The sequence below is a fragment of the Canis lupus genome, chromosome 36, assembly GCF_048164855.1.
Source record: "Canis lupus baileyi chromosome 36, mCanLup2.hap1, whole genome shotgun sequence".
In the NCBI taxonomy this organism is placed as follows: domain Eukaryota; kingdom Metazoa; phylum Chordata; class Mammalia; order Carnivora; family Canidae; genus Canis; species Canis lupus.
The window spans coordinates 9,548,857-9,570,951 of NC_132873.1; the positions used below are offsets into that span (position 1 = coordinate 9,548,857).

The window sequence follows — 22,095 nt, forward strand, 5'->3', positions numbered from 1 at the left end:
ATATTCTTCAAAAAATTAAACACAGAGGTACCCTACAATCTAGCAATTGCACTATTTACCCAGAGGATACAAAAATAGATTCAAAGTGATACATGCAGCCTGATGTTTATAGCAGCATTATGCATTATTTACAATAGCCAAATTATGGAAACAGCCCATATGTCCATTGATTGATAAATGGATAAAGAAGATGTAGTATATATGTACATACACACACACACAGAATATTATTCAGCCATGATAAGAATGAAATCTTGCCCTTTGCAATGACATGGATGGAGCGAGAGAGTATTTCGCTAAATGATAAATCAGAGAAAGATAAATGTTATATTATTTCACTCACATATGGAACTTAAGAAACAAAACAAATGAGAAAAGAAAAAAAATAAAAAGAGAGAGACAAACCAACCAAGAAACAGACTCAACTACAGAGAACAAACTGCTGGTTACCAGAGGGGAGGTGGGTGGGGGATGGGTGAAATGAGTGATGGAGATTAAGGAGTGCACTTATGATGAGCACCGGGTGTTGTATGGAAGTGTTGAATCACCATATTGTACATGTGAAACTGATACTACACTGTATGTTAACTGGAATTTAAATAACAACGTAAAAAAAAATTTGCTCTCAAGTCACAAGAAAAAAAAGAGTTCCAATTACACATATAGTAAATCACTCAAAGTTGTCCCAGAGCTCAGTGAGATGCTTCATAATCTTTAAAATTCTTTTCATTGTACATTTTATTTGGAGAGTTCTTATTGCTATATCTTTTTTCTTCTATAATTCCTATTTTGCCATTAATCTCATCCAGTGTATATTTTATATTGGGCACTATAATTTTCATCTATAGAATTTTTATGTCTTTTTTTATAGTTTATGTCCCTCTGTATGATATTGAATATATGAAACACAGTTAACTGTTTTAATCAGATCAAATGTTTTTAGGATGTAATTCTAACATCTGTGACAATTCTGATTGATTTCAGTTGATTGTGCCTCCACCTAAATTTTAGGTAAGGTTTCCCTGCCTCTTTTTAATGCCTGGTAATTCTTAATTGAATTTAAAAAAAATGAGAACTTTACCTTTTGGAGTGCTGAATTTTTCCTATTCCCATTAATACATGTGTGCATTTTTTCTGGGATGCAGTGAAATTACTTGTAAATAGTTTCACCCTTTTGGGCCTTGCTTTCATAATTTGTTAGACGGGTCCAGAGAAGTCCTCAGTCTAGAGCTGCTCATTCCCTACTGCTGAAGCAATTCCTGAGAGCTGTAAAATACTAAGTGTGCTGGTTAACTTTATGTGTCTACTTGGCTAGGCCATGGTTCCCAATTTTTGGTCGAAGATCAGAGTAGATGTCTCTGTGAAAGATGTGTTCAACATTTAAATCAGCAACACTGATTTAAAAAGATTACTTTCTTTAATGTTGGTAGGACTAATCTGCTCAGTTGAAGGCCTAAAGAGAAAAAGACTAAAAAGTTTTCTAAGAAGGAGGAAATTCTGCCTTCAGATGGCTTTTAAACTCAAGCTACATCATCTCTTCCTGGGTCTCCAGCTTCTCCAGAGATTTTGCATTTGCTAATTCATCCCCCACCGCCTTGACCCCAATCTCTCTGTATATGTTCTATTGGTTCCAATTCTCTGGAGAACTCTTCCTAATACTGAGTAATATACTAAGACCTCCCTGATATTCAACCGAATGCTCCACAAATTGTGTTTTTCCAATCCTACTGGAATATCCAGAATTTCCAGTACCATATAAACTTTAGAAACTGCTTCCTCTAACCCTTTTCATGATTCTTTCCCCAGATTCAGGTACTTTCCTCAAACACATGCACTGATCACTGTTCAGCTAAATGCTCCTGGGGCAACCTCTGAAGATCTTTAGAGTTCTCTGTGTAGCACTCCTCTCTCCAGTACTCTGTCCTGAAAGCTCTAGCCACCTTGTTTTCCCTGAACTTTCAACTTCTCAAGTCCGGGAGTCTGCCATGGACCATTGCCTAAAAACTCTCTGGAGGAAGTAAGCTGAGGCACTCCTCATGGGGTTCCCGTCATTTGTTTCCTGTCACTCAGGGATCACAGTTCTTTAGTGACTGATACCAAATGTCTTGAAAACCAATACATCTGCCATGTATTCCTTCACCTATATCACATTTTAATTGTCATAGTTAAACAGTATATCTTATTTTGGGAAAGAATTTTCTGGCTTTCTCACATGTAGCATATCAGATACTGAGATTTTATTTTGTATTCTATCACTCTCTCTGCCCATCCCTGCCCCCCAAAAAAGAAATCCTGTTGGAATTTTGAACACTTGATCTCATTTCATTAAAAAAAAAACAAAAAAACAAAACAAAACAAAAAAAAACAAAAAACCCACACACAACAAAACATTTTGGGAAATTTGACCTCTTTACAACGCTAAATAATTCCAACCTAAGACAAAGAAAACCTTCACATTTACAAGTCTTTATCACAATAACATTTTATAGTTTTATTATTATAAGTATTGCACATTGCTTACTAATTTTATTCCAAAGGTTTTATGATTTTTATTGTTACTATAAATAGTCCTTTTTCTTTCTTTTCTTTCTTTTTTTTTTTTTTGTTTTGTTTTGTTTGATATTTGGCATTTATTAACTCATCATTTTGTGGAATTCTCTTATTTTCAAAAATTATTTCTGTTTATTCTTTTGGGTTTTGGTGGTTTACAGTCATATTTTCCACAATTAATTATATTTTTGCCTCTTTCTTCTCAAATTAAAAAAAAACATGAATTTAAGCACTATTTTCTGGTTCCTTAGTCTTCCTAACTCTCTAGAGTAATTGAGAAGCTAAGGTATGCAAGTGCACACACATTTCTATTGTATTTTGTGCAAATAAGGATATTTGGTTAATTTGGCATGCATACAGAATGTAGGATATTTTCCATTTTGTATGTAAGGATTTATTGTCATGTTCTTTCAGTTATTAAAAGACAAATTACACAAATACTGTAGAGGAGGTGTTAAGAGTCAAAGCTTCCTGTCTTTACTTGCCACTCTGCTCCATTTAATAGATGAAAATTACTAGACATAAGTATAGTAATTATCTAAACACCAACCAGGGATCATATCATTGAACTGATTATTTTAAATTACTGTTGACAGAATCCACTCCAACTAAACAAAACAATAGTGCTTCATTTCATACTGAAAATTTTCAATTTATTGATTTTTCCCTAACAGAATATGTCTTCCATAAATTATTACGTAGAAGTTTTTTCTGTGATTTCTCATTCAAACTTTTTAGAATTTTATGTCAGGTAGACCAAGAAACATGTTCTAAAATAAGGATGTATGGTTAGGAGGCATTTATTAAGTTGCTTCATTAGTAAGCAAAAGATTAAAAAAAAATGAAGACAATATCGTTCTTTTGCTGGCAGCTACTACTGGCACTCAGCCACCCATATCCTAATTTTGTAGTTTTTATGCCTCTGTGCTAGGCAGATGTTTATCTAAATCATTTAAATCTCTGTCTTCTACATTTTAGACACATTTAGTATTAAGAGATGCTCTCTGTGTAACAGCATAGATTAAAAGTTAATTAAGAAGAAGTTAAAAAAGGAGAAAAGTAATTACTTTTCCATAGGCATTTGTTTCACTTTTGGCAGGTTGGAATTGAGGAAGTGGAATAAAATCTTGAAAATCAGAAATATTTTAAGAAATCATTATTGTTTGCTTTTTTATATACTGATAAGTGCCAAGTTAATTAAGAAAAGTAATCCAGTTAGTAATAATGCAGGATGGGCTAATGGAAAAAGTAACTCTACTCATGCAATAGTATTATTTTGAAGGATTGATGTTTTTAAAGTACTAAATGCAAATTATCCATCAAAAATGGAAATCACCTATACGTAACTGAAAATTCACACCTGGATGGCTCAGCAGACTTCTGTTTCAATACTTGTATTGTTGTGATCATCGCATGAGCAAACTTGAGTCAGCCTGGACCCTGTCTCCCAGTCATCCGTGTGCAATTATGCATTCAGCATTGGGGTGTGTGGTTGGTCCCCTAAGTCAGTTTTCTAGGAATGAATTATCTGAAAACGAGCTGGTTGTCCCCAGGGACAAGGTTTCTCAGAATGGGAAATCAAACAGTTGAGCTTCTGCCTTCGGCCCAGGGCATGATCTTGGGGTCCCGGGATTGAGTCCCACATGGGGCTCCCTGCAAGGAACCTGTTTCTCCCTCTGCCTGTGTCTCTGCCTATCCCTCTGTGTCTCTCATGAATAAATAAATACGTATATATATTTTTAAAAAGGAAATTCCATAGGAATTCAAACATAGTATGATACAAGAAGAGTAATTTGGGGGAGTTTTTCCTGGAGCTTTAAAAATACATAAACTCTAGTGAAAAAATAAATGTAATGAAGAGATTTTACATACCTAAGTTTATGGTACTGTGATTTAATGGGGAAAAATTCTGCTAAATGGTTGCAGAATTTAGGTTTTCCGTACATGCTCTGTCACTCTCCTGCTGTGAACATCTCTAACCTTTAAAAATCCCTAGAGTTATTTCATACAGTGGTATTGTTAGGGCAAAGGAATTAGTGAATGCATATTATGGATCTCAGAAAAATCTCTAGATTAGGACAAATTATTTTCAGCCTTCCCCAGTAGAGCACTGGTAATTGCCATATATTTATATTAAATTCTTCATGATAATAAACACTGTAATTATAACTGTAGAATTACTGCCATTAAAAACCATTTTAATCACCTTAAATTTGCAACAACAAAAAAAATCTCTTTGGACTGAAATAATATATGTATCTGCATAGGCAAAGAGGAACACGAATACATCTGATTTAGAGACATAGATTCTTTGTGAGGAGTCCAAGGCCACTGCTCATCAAAGCAAGCCATGTTCAGCAAAAAGTGGACAGAAATAGTAAGCTGGATGTTCTCATTTTCATAGGTTTAGTTAGTAATTAATTAATCAGTAGTAGGGTCCATTAGACCTCAAAAATGTTACACTTTGCAAGGGAAATGTTAGTCTCATGTGTTCTCTTTTATGTTCTTATATGCTCTATGAAACACTTGAAAAGCTTCATATAGGAGCAATTATATAAATAAATCTTTGAACCAAGAATTTCCTAAGGATTTTCTAATTATCAGTTTGTATTTAGCAATAAAGAGATAAAGGGTTTTAGAAAAAGAAAAAAAAAAGAGATGTTATTTCATCGTTTCATTATTAACCTTTTGGAATTCCACTTAACACCTCAATCAAAACCAAAACATTTATTTCTATCACTAGTGACATGCATTAATGTCACCTGAAGTTTGAAAAAGATTTGTAAGCTTCACGTAGGTGAACAGGGTGAGATGATGGAAAGAACAAAAGCTTTGGCATCAGTGGACTGGATTCACATCCCTATTTGCCATTTCCTGACTATATGAGTCTGGTCATGTGACTTATTTGGACTTCTGTTTCAATACTTGTATTGTTGTGATCATTGTATAAGCAAATCTGAGTCAGCCTGTACCCTGTCTCCCGGCCATCTGTGTGCAATATTGCATTCAGCATTGGGGTGTGTGGTTGGTGCCCTAAGTCAGTTTTCTAGGAATGAATTATCTGAAAACGAGCTGGTTGTCCCCAGGGATAAGGTTTCTCAGAATGGGAAATCAGACGCAGTGTGACTACAGAGAGGTCATACTTCTAGAAGGCCAACCCACTCCTGCTTCTGAAGGTCTGACAAGCAGTAAGTACTAAAATACATTCACACTCATTCGCATCCACAGCACATCTTTGCTTTCAAGCAGCATCCATCAATAAAAGACATTTTTGGTCAGTTCTTAATTATAACTAAAGAATAACAGTATAAAGCCCTGACAATGGTTTTGTTGGTATTGTTTTTTTTTTTTCTTTTTTTGTAATTCAAGCACCTGACTTGAGCTTTGATTGCTGAGGAATCCATTTCAAAGAGGCATTCACTATAAAGACAAATGAACACATTGCCACACAGCTAGATAAAAAAAGGAGGCCACCTCCCCATACTGAGGTTCCTTTGTTTTAGAGATGCTGGTTGATTTCCATAACTGACCCTTTGAATCACTTCCCTTTTCTTTCTTTGCTTTAAATTCCTACTTTTATGTTTTAAATTTACCAATAAAGAGTGAGCTGGAACAGCCTGGATGCTACCCTTGACTCCGATAAAAACAGAATGGCTAGCCAGCCTGTTAGTGCTCTTTCTCTTTCTCTACCTGCCATCTTGTTATGTGGCCTCACATATGCTGTGTAATTTCCAGCTCTTGTAAGTAGTAAATTTTTATTTTTTCAAAGTTTTCTGATGGTTGTTGCTGAAAGGCATCTTGCAATAAAAATAAGGACCACACAGCTGGTCCAACCGCAGCATTGGTTATTGATAGGCTGAGACTGGCACAAAACAAATATCTAGTTTTCATTTTCCTTTGTTATGGTCTGGTTAAGAAGAGTTAATATGAATTGCAAATTCCTCCTGGTATAAATTAAAACTAAATTTAATTTTAGCTCAAATGGAACTAAATTTGAATCCCCGATTCCACTGGAATAGCTATCTTCCATATTTTATGCAGTGTCCCTACCCATGCTAAAATTATATCTCCCTTTAGTTTTTCTCCTTCAGGTAAAATAATATTGTTTTCTTTAATTTTTCTTCAGGAGCTCTGGTTTTCATGTCTTGAATCATTTTTCCATTCATTGGAATTCTGGAACACTAGGGTTGTGGTCTCAAACAGGAAAAGGCATTAAAGCCTATGCAATGTTGACTGTGGGCAAAAGATTTTCTCGTCATTGTCACAAAAGTGGCTTTCAGTTTTTGCCTACTTTTGCCTTTCTTCAGTACACCTCCACTTATTGCTAGAGTATGAAAGAAATTATATAGAAAATCAACTAAGTTATAAAGTTTTCCCTTCTTACTACATTTTTAGTTCATCTTGTTTTAAATGCAACTCTGCCATACAGAGCAAGCAGTGGGGACGTATGAGGGAAAAAAATCAGTTTTGCTTGGAGACTGAATATCAACAGACACAGGTGGAACCAAATTAGAATTAAAATTGACACAAGAGGGACACCTGGGTGGCTCAGTGGTTGAGCATCTACCTCCGGCTCAGGATGTGATCCTTGAGTCCCAGGATCAAGTCCCATATCGGGCTCCCTGCATGGAGCCTGCTTCTTCTGTGAAGAGCCTGTGTCTCTGCCTCTCTCTATCTCACTGTGTCTCTCATAAATAAATAAAATCTTTAAAAATAAATAAATAAATAAATAAATAAATAAATAAATAAATAAATAAATAAAATTGACAGAAAGGATTTTTTAGTTTACTATTAAAAAAATAACCTCTTTTGAATTGAATTCATAGTCTTGTTATTATAATATATGATGCAAAGAGGAGAAAGTTCTCTAAAAGCAAGCCTAGAAGAAATGGCCTAGACCTTGACTTCACAGAATCTGTGAGCAACACTGCAGTCAGCATTGGAGGCATGGCTGATTGCAGGCAAGTCAGACCTTACCAGATGGGAATTACCTGGAAATGAATTAATCGTGTCTCAGGGACAAGGTATCTCCTTCCTTTCTTTGCCACATTCTGAGGTAAGCCAGAAAAAGTCAAAAGCAGTGTTGAGTTATGGACAAACATGGCTAGGTAGGGAGAGCTAGGTAAGGGGGCCACAGAATCAGCTCACAAAAATCCCAAAAATGCTGACATGTAGGGAAAACCAGAGATAAGGGAACAAGCCAGACCACACTGCCCTAGGTGTGGGCAGGGAGGATGTCTTTTTTATGACAGTCCTCTGTGACCAACAAAGAACAGCCAGACCCCAAACAAGTAAACCATTAAAGATGTTATCACTAGTCTTTACTCAATAGTGATAGCAATAGACATGTTCAAAGGTTCCCTGATTGGCTTTCAATAAAAGACCATCCTACAAGCCCCCAGAGGCAACCCTGTAGGGACCCCTCTCACTTCTGAGGGCTTTCTCTGTACCTCTGCTTAATAAACTTCTAAAACTTTACTCACTTTCCTTTGTCTGATTCATCCTTCAGCTCCGTGAGATGAGAACCAAGCTCTCCCATAACAGTGGGACTATGTCAAAGATCATGAGACTTCTAGAAAGTCAACTTCTGCTTGAAAGAAAGTCACCTAATGGCTGATCCCTGGACACTAAGGCCCTTGTCCAGTCTACCACGTTGGATCAGTTAATTTGGTTTACTTTGTCCAGCACTTATGAAGGACTATGGTAGGTACTAGAGTTGGAGAATGATGCTAATGTTTATATTTTAAAGAGGTTTTTAAATTGGCTGCTCTTCTCTACTCCATGCAAAAATATTTCCACCAATAAAAATGATTTTGCAATAGTAAAAAAAAAATGGAAATCATTGTTTTAGTTGACACAAATTGAGCGTATATAGCATATTCACATTTAAAAACAGTATACGAATATATTCCATTTAATATCAATATACTATATTACAAATCATCTAGGGGGAAAAATCTATTTTTTATTAAGTAAGTAGGAATATGTTAAAATTAAGCCTGCCTCTAGGGCAAAATTTATCAACTACATCTAACAACATAGGATAAAACCCCCATGATATGCAGCTGCTTGGAGCCTGACATCAGATTCCCAAGGAAAATGATAGTAATGTGCATCAGCCCTTAAGGCTGATCTATCCTCAGCTATGTCATCTGTCAGACTCTGGAAGGCAGATCCCCTGTGGGTATGTCAGTATTCTTGCTGACTCTATTAAATTGCAACTATGTGAACTTCCCCATCATGGGTCATCTATTCTTTAGGTGTGAGAAATGTTGTATCTTGAGATTTTATACTATTCTAAGTACAACTGCAAAAGGCCTAATTAGAATGTTAGAGCAGATATAGTACATCATTTAGAAAAGCAAAATGAAAGTTAGCACCCACAAGGGAAGAGAAATACAAACTTTGAAGTGAACGAGATGGGGAAGAAAATAGCAAATAAAAAAGCAAATGAGTTTAATACAACTTTTTGCTCTGAAGGCTCTCTCAGTCTGGCCGTTTCATCATTCACAGAACGTGCTTCTGCAACTCTTCCTCTTGTGGAGCATAAGTAAAAGCTTTTCTTGGCAATTCTTCTTGGTCTTCCTTTTTCTACCCTTAGTTTGATAAATGTCTTTTCTTTTTGAGCTATTATTCCTTTGCTATAAAATATTTTCAGAGAGAAAAAAAAAACACAATGAGCTGAGTAAGAGACTGGCATGGAAAACACTAGCATTAGCAAAATGGTACTGCCCATCGTCCTTGGAAGGGTGACCTCTGGGGGGAGGCCACAGGAGAGGGAACATTAAATTGCTAGAGATATTCTTAGAGTGAAATTAAAACATAACAAGCTATTGTGTCATCAATAGTAAAGGGTAAGACACTGCTGTGATTGTATGTTTCAGAAAGGATAGTCAAAACTAGTCTTCAGGGGAAAAAGCAACGTCACTTTTCTAGCATGGCTCATTCTTCTGTATTTTGAGCACTTAACAATTATGTTTTAGAGTAAAAATGAGTAATAATGTTCTCCTGAGGACTGTCACAGTTTGGCTTGCACCCTGTAATCTCTTTTGTGTGGTTGAACTTGTTTTTTTCTTTTTTTCCCAAAGCCCATAATGATTTTGGTGGAGAAAGAATCTGGTTCAAGAACTCTGGAGAAGAAATAATTGGTGACAGAGAGAGGGGAAAACAGATGAGAGAAGAGGGGAAAGATGTTTAGTAGTATAGACTACCAAACTTCAAGTGCCTCTTAGCATTTTCAAGAAATGACTTTTACATTAATTCCTTTACTCTATGGGAATAAATGTGGGCTTGTTTTTTTGTATGTTTGTTTGTTTGTTTGTTTTTTTGCAGATTTATTGTTAATGTGAAACAGGGTTAAAATTAACCAGTTAACTCATAAAATATTTATATAGGCTTCTAAGATTAATATTAAACAAAGCCAGATAGAACTAAATAGTCCAAAACCGTATTTCCTCAAAATTTTATATTCATTCATTCATTTACATGTACATGCATTTATTCAAAAATATTTGTTAGGAATGTTCATCTGCAAAGATACGTGTGCACACACATGCATAGGCCCTGCCTTGTGGAGCTTACAGTGTTGTGTGAAGAATTTTCAGTCCTATGAGGACCATAACATTGAAATTTTACATAGTCTAGTTTCCCTGAGGAAGTGGTTTTAGTGGTGAGATCTAAAGGATTGGTAGGGGTTAAGTGGGCAAGGAGAGGCAGGAGGTCCATTATAAGTAGAGAGAACAAGATATGCAAAAGCCCTGTAGAGTATGTACATGCTGAGCATGGGCTCTCTGGGAAAGTCAGCTGGAATGGACCAGACAGATCAAGAAAGAGGATAAGATGAGGATGGAGAGGCAAATAAATGCCAGGTCATTTGAGGTCTTATAGATTATATTAAGACATTTAGTTTTTTTTTTTTTTTTTCTAAGAACAAAGTGAAGAAATTTATGGTTTGTAAACTGGAGTACACAGGATTGGAGGGAGGTATGAATATACAAAATCAAAATGCACTTTGGAAAATCACTGGGGCTACAATATGAAAATAGGTATCAGTCATACTGTATATGAATAGATTTATTAAGACATTACTGCAGTAATAACTGAGGAGGTAGCCCCATTCCAGAACTGAGGAGGAAAACCCGACTGCCTTCAGGGTCATTTTTCCCTTTTCCTGAAGGGTCATATGTGTTTATCACCAGATAGTGCTATTGCTCCGACCTTTAAAATGCCAGAAGTTCAGTGGCCTTTCATTTTGTCCCATCTCTGTCCCCTTTAGTCCAAGCTAGCAGTGTATCTGCTGCATAGCTACTGTTGTCACCTCATCTTTATCCCTGGCTTCTGGAGAGAGGCTGATGAGATCAACAGGTCCCACTCACCATTGCTTTATGGAATTACTATCCAGGCCATCCTTGGTGTTTTCTCTAGAACACACTTGCTCATTTTTTGCAGTGTGGATAGACAATAAATATTCCAGCTCTTCAAGTTTTGGTTTCTTTTGGCCCAACAACTCCTTCAATTAATCTCTCTCCTCTCACATTTTACTACAAGCATCAAGGAGAAGCCAGGCCATATACCAACACTTTGCTTAGAAATCTCCACAGCTGAATATCCAAGTTTGTCATTTAATGCTTTCCACAAAATATTAGAACACATTTTGGCCAAGTTCTGTGCTGCTATTAACGACGATTGCCTTTCCTTCAATTTTCAGACATATGTTCCTTGTTTTCATTTGAGACCTCATCAGAAGAATCTTTAACATCCATATTTCTACCAACAATCTCTCCAAGGCAATCTAAGCTCTTTCTAGCATGCGCCTCAAAACTCTTCTGGTTTCTGCTTATTACTCAAAGCCACTTCTTACATTTTTAGATAATTGTTATAGCATCACCCTCTTCTTTGTACCAAAATTTGAATTAGTGTGCTAGGGCTGCCATAACAAAATGTCACAGATTGGGTAGCTTAAATGATGGAAGTTCATTTTCTCACAATTCAGGAGACTGGAAGTTCAAGATCAAGATATTATAGGATTGGTTTCTTCTGACACCTCTCCTTGGTTTTACAGATGGCTGCTTTCTCATTATGTTCTGACATGGTCTTTCTTCTGCGGGTATATATCTCTGGTGTCCCAAATTTCCTCTTTTATAAGGACACCATTATATTGGGTTAGGGCCTACTCATAAGACCCTAATTAATGAGTATTGCCTCTTGGGATCCCTGGGTGGCGCAGCGGTTTGGCGCCTGCCTTTGGCCCAGGGCGCGATCCTGGAGACCCGGGATCGAATCCCACGTCGGGCTCCCGGTGCATGGAGCCTGCTTCTCCCTCTGCCTATGTCTCTGCCTCTCTCTCTCTCTCTCTCTGTGTGACTATCATAAATAAATAAAAATTAAAAAAAAAAATGAGTATTGCCTCTTTAAAGGCCCTGTCTCTGAACACAGTTGCATGCTGATGTAGTTGGGGTTAGGGCTTCAACATATGAATTTGGAGGAGTCACAATCCAGCCCATAATAGTTCCTTTCCCTTATTCCTGCTTAATCCTATAGTTCCTTATTAGGATACTTCCCTGTTAGGCTGGTACCCTCTTCATCTCCCCTGATTCTGTTAGTCCTTTTTTTTTTTTTTTTTTTTTTAATTTTTATTTATTTATGATAGTCACAGAGAGAGAGAGAGAGAGGCAGAGACACAGGCAGAGGGAGAAGCAGGCTCCATGCACCGGAAGCCTGACGTGGGATTCGATCCCGGGTCTCCAGGATCGCGCCCTGGGCCAAAGGCAGGCGCTAAACCGCTGCGCCACCCAGGGATCCCCTGTTAGTCCTTTTATCTCATAGATGAACTCTATCTCTAATGGCATCATTTAAAAAAACAAAAAGTTTTATGTATTTATTCGTCAGAGACCCAGTGAGAGGCAGAGGCAGAGCACAGACAGAGGGAAAAACAGACTCCTTACAGGGAGCCCAATGTGAGACTCAATCCCTGGACCCGGGATCACACCCTGAGCCAAAGGCAGACACTCAACCGCCGAGCCACCCAGGCGTCCCTGAACTCTACCTCTGACACTCCTGTATCAATTGCTGTCAGGTTTTATACTCAATATATAAATCTAGAATTCTGATTTCTTGTAATGAGAATGAAGTAAACTATGGGGAAGAGAGCACCTATATTCTTTGGGAGATTTAGTAAGAGTCCTTATCTTTTTCTCTTATTTCATGGATATTAATTACTTAGACAAAACAAATTATATCAAATGCTGGATAAGAATGTGGTAACTTGAAGTTTCACTGCTATGTGTTACCCAAGTTCCCCAAATCAGACCAATTAGATATTGGTGCTGACATGGAAAGGGCTAGGACAGTGCTTCTCAAAGTGTGTTTAGAAAAACTGCCTTAACCAGAACTACTTGGGATACTTGTTAGAAAATTCACATTCTTAAGATCTTCGAGATAAATTTAATTAGAATTTCTTGATCTGGGGCCCAGGAGTCTGCATCTAAGCCCAACCTCATCAGATGACTCTTAAACACATGAAGCTACAGAAAATTTGACTAAAATTTCCTTTATTCCTCTTCTTGGTGACAGAGACAGTCATATTGTGTCTAAGGAAGACAGCCCTTTCTCTTTTACTAAAAGGAACAAAATACTGAAATGCAATTGGTCTGTTTTGATAACATTAAATGTGGCAAAGTGTGAAGTACGTTCAGTTTGCTGATCTCCTTCAAGAATAAAAAATTCTATCTGAAATGTATATAAATAAAATCTAACTTTTATATATTCTTTTTTTCCATCAACTGTATTCTTTAATATAGAACATACCTTAAAGCTGTTTTATATATTTTTCAAATGATGTTTCTATAAAATGTATGCTACCAAAGTATAATTTTTTTAAAGTTTCTTTTTCCTTGTAATTTGAGGTATATTATATAACTTCTCCTGAAAAATTAACTCTATGTCAGTCCAGTCTTGCCCTCATGGGATTTTGGCCCTCAGGACTCCCCATGGCTGTCTCCAGATTTCTTGCAGTAAACTCACAATGGCTGTGGGGCAGCCTGCCAGTCCCCAGCTACCTAGCATGGAGCCCATAGAATATACAACTGCGAAATCTGGTTTTGATACATCTTAGAAAAATGATACTATGTGAATGGAAAATACTTATAATCATGTATTGTAAAGATCATAATTTACATCACTATAAATATCAACTCGAAATAGGAATACATCAATAATGACTTATATTTTTAACCAGACGTAGATATTTCTACTAGAAAAAATAATTTATATATATTATTTTCTCTAGAATGGCATTGTCATTTCTGAAACAAAACTAGAGAGAATGTCACAAATCAGAGAGCATATGAGAGGTTAAAAAATAAAAAGCAGCTTTAGCTTAAATAATCTGGGTAAGGAGGTAAGGCTATCATTCATATAAGCCATATTTTCAAAACAAAACAGATACTGAAGGAAAAGGAGACGTGTTTCTGCTCAAATGATTAAGACCACATTTAATACAACAAAACTTCATTTAATTTCTTAATTGTTCCTTTCTAGTCATTGAGACAAGCTTTTTTAGATTGCTGTATTTTCACTTTAGAAAATGTCTAAGCTACTAAATTCTCCTTAGATGTTACCAATGGGGAATAATGGATAAATGGTTTGTTTCTTTTTTCAAAGTCATCTACCAGCCCTGAGCAGCCCTGCTGCTGGTCTAGTTACCATTGCACCTGGGAGCTAACAACGGTCCAGTTACCATTGCTGCCTGTCACCATCACACCAATTGTGAGCCCGAGGCCAAGACTGAGCATCCAACAATGCCCTCAGCACTACCCACACCAAGCCCGTCACCAACTGCAACTGCAGCCACACAGGGAGGAGAGGATGGGACAGCCACACATAGGCAGCACCTGCTGTAGGGAGAAGCAACTAATCACAACAAAGGTTTTGGTAACAAGAAAATAGTTGAATGTAAGACACAGATATGGTTTCATCTATAGGAATGACACCAAGGAAGATGTATTCAACACATCCAACTGCCATAAAAAAGAATGACACTAAAAGTACCTTCACAGTACAGGAGATAGGGAGGCTGTGGAGTTGGATATTGTTGAAGGAGGAAAGAGTGTGAAGGTAGCAAATGTGACAGGCCCCGGTGGAGCTCCAGAGCAAGGCAGTAAATATGCAGCAGACCATACCCATTATAGATGCTCTCCACAAGGCAGGGGTTCACAGAATTCCCAGCAAAATTACCAGAATGGTGAGTGGCGAAAAGAGTGAGATTGGAGAGTGCTCCCAAAGGCCAGACCCAACAGTGCTGGCCCCACAGCAGGCAATGTTTCCCACCTTACTACATGTGGAAACCCCGTGGGCTTAGACCATAGTCTTCCAACCCTGCTGTGCAGGGAGAGGTGACAGGTGGTGCAGACCATCAGGGTGCAGGAGAACAAGGTAGACCAGTGAGTCAGAATATGCTTTATGATCATAGGCCACAATCCCACAAGAGTCTTTCTCATCAAAGGCAGCCTAGGGAGGACAAGGATAAAGAAGGTAAGGAAAATCAAGATGAGATCCAAGGTCAGCAGCCACCACAATGTTGGTACCACCACAAATTCAATGACCAACATAGATACCCAGAAAACCCTAAACCACAAGATTGCAAAGAGACAAAGCAGCCAATCCACCAGCTGACAGTTCATCCACTCCTGAGGCTTACCATCTGTACTATCATCTGTTTTAGTCATATGACAAGAAGAAATGAAATTCCAGCAATAAGGAATAAAAGATTTGAGCTGAAGGCATTAAGTGCTTGCTTTTTGCCCACTGGCCTGATAAATAGAACTATCTGTATTATCTACGCAGCATGGGGTTTTTATTATTTTTACCTAGCCATCTTTTGGCAATGACAACTCTTTTTTTAAAGCCTAGTTTTTCTCAATATCCCTTTAAAGATTTTTAAATTTTTCCTATATGCTCAAGTTGATATTTTTAAGAACCCCATTTTAAATTGTAATAAAAATTTATAACTTGATTTTTTAAAAAAACAAATCAACATATGGCAAGCATCTGTTAAAAAGTCTTTTTTTTTTTTTTAAAGCCATCTATCAAGTTGTGCAGGGCTAGTCATGACTTACAGAATCTTAGTAAGCAACTGGTATTGATTGGGATAAACTATAGCTTGGCAGCAGAAAGAAATGGTGCCTCATGAACAATAGTGACTAAGGGGGTATTTACAGAATTTCTCACAATTGCTAGATTACTTAGAAAATTGTATTTAGAGCCATTTCTAGAGTTTTTAAGTGATTTATAAATTAAAAACTATACAAATATAAGAATTGTTATTATTTACTTGATGGTACATTTTTTTTTAAAGAAATTAGAAAACATTGGAAAAAAAAAAAAGTTGACATGAAATAGAAGACACAGAGAAGACTCCAAGGAAGTAAGGTAATAAATTGATACATCTGCTCAGAAAACAGGACAAGAATATATCATAATTCTTATTCTACATGGAATTAGGGACTAAAAAACAGAGAAGTATAATGGTTGCTCATGTTAAGAAGTACATATATAATATCTAGAACTTTGATTTACTGTAATAAAAATAAGAGAACCTATATGTGTATCATATGGACCTATCTCAGTATTATATAAACTATCTCCATTGTTTTCTAATTTTCAAGTTGACTCAATAAAAACCTCAATTCTGCCTTTGATACCATGGATAATATCAATTAGCTAAGCAACTACACCACTGTGTTGTTTCTTCAGGTGAATGAGTCTCCAGGTATGAAGTCTGCAATATATCTGAACACAGACCAGTGCTGGAACCAGGTAAATAAATGGTTTTAACTCTATGGTCTAAATGACCAAGCTATTTTTCCATTTCCATCACACTATTTTTTCCTCCAGTTATCCATTCAATATTAATTTTTTTTGAAAATAAAAAAATACAAAATGGAAAGCCATATCAAATTGCTGAAAGGAAGGAATGAAAGCGCCTGATCCACAGCACATTAACTCCTGTCTTAGTATGTTTGGGCTGTTATAACAATGCACCACAGACTATATAGTTTACAAATAACAGAAATTAATTTCTTACAGGTCTAGAAACTGGGAATCTGAGATCAGGGTGCCAGTATGGTTGGGTAAAGACCTCTTTTAGCTTCCAGACTTTTTGTAATATCGTCACATGATAGAAGAAGTCAGGGAGCACTGTAGACTTCATATAGGGTCTTTAAAAAGAGCACTAATCCCATGAATGAGAGCTGTACCCTCAAAACCTAGTCATCTACTAAAGGCCCCATTAATATTTCCATCACTTTTGGGGTTAGAATTTCAACATATGAATTTGGTGGGGGAGATAAAAATATTTAGGCCATAGTATCCCCTTTATAGAGTTGAGTGCTTCTAGGGGAAAAAAATGTTGGCCGGTGACTTAATCCAAGCTCCTTGCTAACTGGACATTAGGGTATATAAACTATTGATATTTTCTAGGAGGAAGAGAATTTATCTGTAAATGTACTTCATAGGATGTTCTAGCTAAGGGTCAGCTATAGAACCCATGAGGCTTACTTAGCTCCCTGTCAGTGATACAAGTGTTAGAGCTATTAAATGGAGATGTTTCATAATTTAAACTTTTCTAGGGCATGGGGTTATCCCAAGATCCTCATACAGAGACCTTGTCTACAGTTCTATAATACTAGGCTAGAAGTACATGCCTAGTGTGTTTAGGCTAGAAGTACATGCCTAGTGTGTTTAGACAGGATCTGGGGAGCTGCCTTTGGTATACAAGACTGCTCTCTCTACTTGGAGCTTTTTTTGATATTATTTAGTAAAGTTTCATACCGGGTAAGATCTCTGATTCTTGTTAAATCTGATTAGAAAATCCATTCTTTTATGTTAGCTGGCTACCCTCAAGAGATTTTTCTATTAACAAGTATAGATTTTAAGACTTTTTTTTAAAACTCACTATATTAACAGAGTAAAAACAGGCTACATTTCTTCATAATTGCCCTCTAACATAAGTGGATATGAAGGCTCTTTTTACTGCTGAGCACTTTGATGGAATGGGATAGATCAATTTAGAGGAGAAACTTAGAAGTCCAGAATCTACATATTGAAGGAGCCCACTGCACAACAGTGAAAACTGATTAGTAATGATCAATTTGAAGTGATATCATGGTAAAAAATACTAAGTTTTATAATTTTACTAGGTAAAAAAGATGACTGTGGACCCAAGCCAATAATTAATAGATAGATGGGTAGATAGATAGCAAAAGCAAGATGATTAGTTGGCATCAGACTTCTAGAAAACCATATACAAAATAATGTACCAGTAGAACAGCATTTTAAAATAATCCAAGGAAAGAAAATGTAAATCACAGATTCTATAGTCAGTTAAGTTTTCATTCAAGGATCAATAATGAAAAACAGTTTCAAATATTCACCAAATTCAACTAAGAAAAGAATTGGGACATTTCAGCAATAGGACTACTGGTGAGCTTTTAATATAATTAATTGTAGATTTAACATTAAAAGATGAGGTAGATGGTGAAATAATAATGTTTTATGATGTGTTACCTAGTATGTTATATGTTCTGACAGAGATAATGCAACTAAAAGTGACAGGAGAAAGGAGAAGGAAGAGGGAAGTTACTATTGTGTGGGCAATAGTTTGGAGTTAAAAGTATGTCATTAAAACTGCAAACAACATAGTAACATGATAAAAAAAGAAAGCAGGGAAATAAAGGAATTTAAAAATAAGTGAAAAGCCCACAAAACAAAAATACAGTCCTTCCTAAACACCTAAAGAATATTAAAAAAAAAAGAGCCCTCAAGCCACTTCACATAGAGTAATATAGCAAATATAATATACACAGTAATTATTATAAAATAATATGAGAGAGTTACAGTTAAACACTTTACATCTCAATAAATATAAATGAATGGCTTAACAAATCTATTAAAATGAAATGATTTTCAATTTGGCTGACAAAGCAAAATCCAAATACATTCTGTACAGAAGACACACACTTAAAATACTTTGGAAAAGCTAAATAGAAAGAGATGGGCAAAGACATACCAGAATTCTAGAAATAATAATAAAGCAAAGCCAATACTGATATAAACAAAATAAACTTCAAACTAAACTGTGTTAATGTGACAGAGAATTGCTGTTTTTAATGGTAAAAGCCTCAGTTCATGGCAATGACCTAATTATCGTGAATATCTATGCACCAAAATAATATAGCAATGCCTTTGTAAGCAAAAAACTACAAAAGATGTAAAAAGACATAGAAAGAAACATATTAACCTTAGGAAATGTTAATACATCAGAATTAGTATGAGATAAATGAAGTAGACACAAGGACAGGATACAGAAGTCTTACAGAACTAACCAGTAAAGTAGATATTATGTATATATGGGAATTTACACACTGAAAAGTCATGACTATACCTTCTCAGGCACTCATGGAGCAATTATAAAATCTGATCACATGTTAAGTCACAAAAAATAAATTTCATAATTAAAAATGTTACAAGTAAAATTTTAATACATTAAAAACTAGAAATTATTTTAAAATCTTAAAAAGATTAATGATAATTCTAATTACCTTAATTAGAATTAACAAATGATGTTTATTAAATAATTCTTAAGTAAATGTGGAACTACAAAATAAGATTAAAGAACATATTAAAATATGTAAATGAAAACACTAAGATATACATGTACATATGTCCATGTATATATGTATACATATATAAATCTGTGAGACACAAAGAAGCAATAAAATAAATGATATATCCTTAAACACAATCAAAGAATATGCTTAAATAAATTAAATTCTCAGCCTAAAAATCTAGAAATACAAAAAAAAAAAAGCAACAGAAAACACAAAGAAGGTAAATAGAAGTTGATGCAGTTCTGACTTTTAGAATGTTAATGTTTCACAGACAAAAAAAGAAAGAAAGAAGAAAGAAGAGAAATGAATAAAACAAATAAGGAAGGGTAGAAAATCCTACTGTTGAGCACAAACAGAAGTTTCAAATAGATAACATTTGAATGAGTAACACCAACTAATGGGATGTGAGTAACATCTAACTCAAATAACTGTTAAACATGGTTGGGGAGTAGTTGGACTATATGGCTTGAAGCTAAAGACAAAAAAGAACTCTAAGCACATATTGAAACCTAATTAGCAGGTTTCCTTTCTTAGAGACCGGGGTTAGTAATAATGAAACTATTTTCTGTACTTTATATTATTGTACTTTATATAAGTCCATATATTATAGATAACTGGAGCTTTGTTTGTCACTGGCAGACAGGAGAGTTTTAAACATGGAAAAGGACCAAACTAGAATGAATTCTATCATTAGATTGGAATTAGAGATATCAGTGTGAATCCATAATTTGTAATATAGCTAGTTTGCTGCATAGATAGATACAGGTGTGTGTGTGTGCGTGTGTGTGCATGCACGTGCACGCATGCGCACATATTCCTCTTTATATCTATTTCTAGCTCTGTTTACTGAGAAAGACTAGGAGCAATGACCACCCTCCCACCCTGTGTAGTCATGACAACAAGTAGAATGAGATCTTGATCTCTAACAGCATTCTCCATTAAAAGTAACCAGGGCTTCTAGACGAAAAGGCTGATTCCAGTGTTACAGTAAAAGTACAAGATGAGCTTGAAATCTCTTGTGCTAGAAGTGAGGGAGGTGTTCAGAGAATAATATGGACGTGTCAAAAGGACACTTTGGTCACCACGGAGGAGCTTTCATTAGCCAAGAATGGAACAATTTGAGTATTAAAGTAATGACATAAAACTATAACTCATTGAATAAAAGAAATACATGAATTCACTTTGATATAAATTTTTAAGAATGAGAGAAGGAAAAATTCTTCCTTTCAGTAGAAACCCAACTGATAAATGAAGAAATGATGGAGTTAGGAAATCACCATCAGCAACCATCATAACAATCAGTGAAGGTGAGAATTATCAGTGGATGCTAAAATGAGTAGCTGAATTTTTTTTAGAAGACACAGAATATTTACAATCTCAAAGTAACAAGATAATTATTAATTACAATGTGAAATAATCTGCTCTATAGTCTAAAGAATTAACAGAGTCCAAATGATCAAAATTAACATCAACAGTAATGATATAGATCAACAACATGTGCCTCCTGATATAATTCCCTGAAAAGGTCATTACTTCTGAGGTATTTCTGTTCAAGTTTCATAAGCTGAATCTAATCAAGAGGAAATATCAGACAAACCCAAACTGAGGGACACTCTATGAATAACTGGCTTGTACTATTCCAAAATGTCAATATTATGAAACACAAAAAAAGAATGAGGAACTATTCCAGATGAAACTAAAAATACAACTGAATGAAATACATGGTCCTAAATTTTCTTTTGTTATATAGGCATTGGCACAGTTGGACAAATTTGAATAAGGTCTGTAGATTAGATAATTGCATAGATACTAACTCATTTGAATAATTTCCCTATGGTTGTTTAAGAGAATACCCTTGTTTTTAGGTATTACACAATAAACTATTTGTGGGCTAGGGGATATTATTCCTACTATTCTCAAATGTCTTGGAAAAACATATTATGCATGTGTATATTCAGAAAGAGGGAAAGAGATAAAATAGATACAGCATAATGTTAACACTTGAGGAACTTAGGTCAAGTGTACATTGTATTATTGTTATAACTTTTCAGATTAACTACGACTATATCTAAATGGATGAAGACATGAATGAATTAATAAATAAAACCTTTCATCACCTCCCCTGCTACCATCTTGTTCCAAGTCTACCAAAGTCTTCTGCCTGGATCATTGTCTCTCTGCCCCCTGTCAGTCTATTCTCAACAGGAGAGCCAGCATAATCCTTTGAAAGTATAAATCAGATCATGTTGCTGCTCTGCAGACAGCTAGACTGAAGACCCTGGCCCTTTTGACACTGTGCTGAAATAACTTGTTCACATATCTTTTTCAACAACTAAACTGTAAATTTCATAAGAAAAGAGCTGCATTTTATTTATGTTTGCCTCATTTCCCCTTGCCTATAGCTACACACGCACCAGAATACTGACACTTGATAAATATTTATTTTGTAAAATGAATGCATTTAACACCAATCATAGGGAAAACACATGATCATGCATTTGCTATAATTTTTACCTATTTTACAAGTTTATTTGATGTTATATAATATTCCCTTAATTTGGTTCATGTTGCTTTGATTAAACCTATTTCACTTTTCCTGTCATTGCAGGACAATGATACAAGGCCGTTGACTTCAGAGTCCCACTTCATGTCTTTCTTTGCTGCCCAATCTGTCTGCAGCTCTTTCCATGGCTCAGAAATGTGCGTCCTGTGGACATTTTCTCTGATCTCTCAATAAGTAGTACCTTTCTGATTCTTTGTATATATATAAAAAAATGTGTCCTGTGTCATGGATATTTCTGTTCCTGAAGTTTAGACTATGCCAGGAGAAGGAAAGGAAAGGGGCATTGAATATTTGCTCATCCATTGTCTTTATATC

The 22,095-nt window shown here is 35.7% G+C and overlaps 1 protein-coding gene, 1 long non-coding RNA gene and 1 pseudogene across 12 annotated transcripts in view; 2 read left to right on the top strand and 1 right to left on the bottom strand.

Moving 5' to 3' along the window:
- Positions 1-22,095, bottom strand: part of SPAG16 (sperm associated antigen 16) — a 908,675-nt gene that overhangs the window by 312,936 nt on the left and 573,644 nt on the right. The gene's annotated exons all lie outside the window — the stretch shown is intronic.
- The window catches only part of LOC140625490 (uncharacterized), a 189,824-nt gene that overhangs the window by 155,395 nt on the left and 12,334 nt on the right, over positions 1-22,095 (top strand). For all 3 annotated transcript variants that reach the window (XR_012024821.1, XR_012024819.1, XR_012024820.1), the window contains 2 exons: positions 16,303-16,365; positions 21,826-21,917. This is a non-coding gene — a long non-coding RNA (uncharacterized lncRNA). The remainder of the gene's footprint in view (positions 1-16,302; positions 16,366-21,825; positions 21,918-22,095) is intronic.
- LOC140625352 (Y-box-binding protein 1 pseudogene) lies at positions 14,108-15,271 on the top strand (annotated as a pseudogene).